The following is a 548-nucleotide window of genomic DNA, read 5'->3' as shown; positions in this document are numbered from 1 at the left end:
ATTTAAACTTTATTATGTTGCTTAATAATTCATGTTGAATATCCTGATGCTCAGTGAATATTGATGTCTTGATTATCCCTAAGAATAGGGTAAATGTCATTTGTCTTTTTAATTTGAAAATTATGTGGGTGAAGACCCTTTAGGAGACAAATTAGTGTTATTAAGAACACTTAGCCAAATATTAGTCCTAACTGGACTTGTGGTGTTTTAAAAAAGTTCGATTATGTTGATTTTTCTAATCCTCTTTTAACAAGTGGATTTCAACTTAAGTTCACCACTAAGTCCTTAAGACCTAAGTGAATGTATTAAGTATGTGTATTAATTTTAAAAAGATTTAAAACTTTAAGTGATCATTATCAAGATCATTTTAATATTATAAGGGTATGAAGTCAGTGTTTTCCAAAGTTATACCCATAAATTCAAAAATCATTTTATGCTAATGAAGTTTCCAAAATTTTGATAATTATTGGAATCATCTTATAATTTAGCAAAGTGAAATGAGTTTCTACCAATTAAGCCCATTTTTGATTGCAAATCATCAAATGGGT

The sequence above is a fragment of the Phalaenopsis equestris genome, unplaced genomic scaffold (genome assembly GCF_001263595.1).
Source record: "Phalaenopsis equestris unplaced genomic scaffold, ASM126359v1 Scaffold000552, whole genome shotgun sequence".
Taxonomy (NCBI): domain Eukaryota; kingdom Viridiplantae; phylum Streptophyta; class Magnoliopsida; order Asparagales; family Orchidaceae; genus Phalaenopsis; species Phalaenopsis equestris.
The sequence above is the reverse complement of the archived record's forward strand: the minus strand, read 5'-3'. Positions refer to the sequence as shown.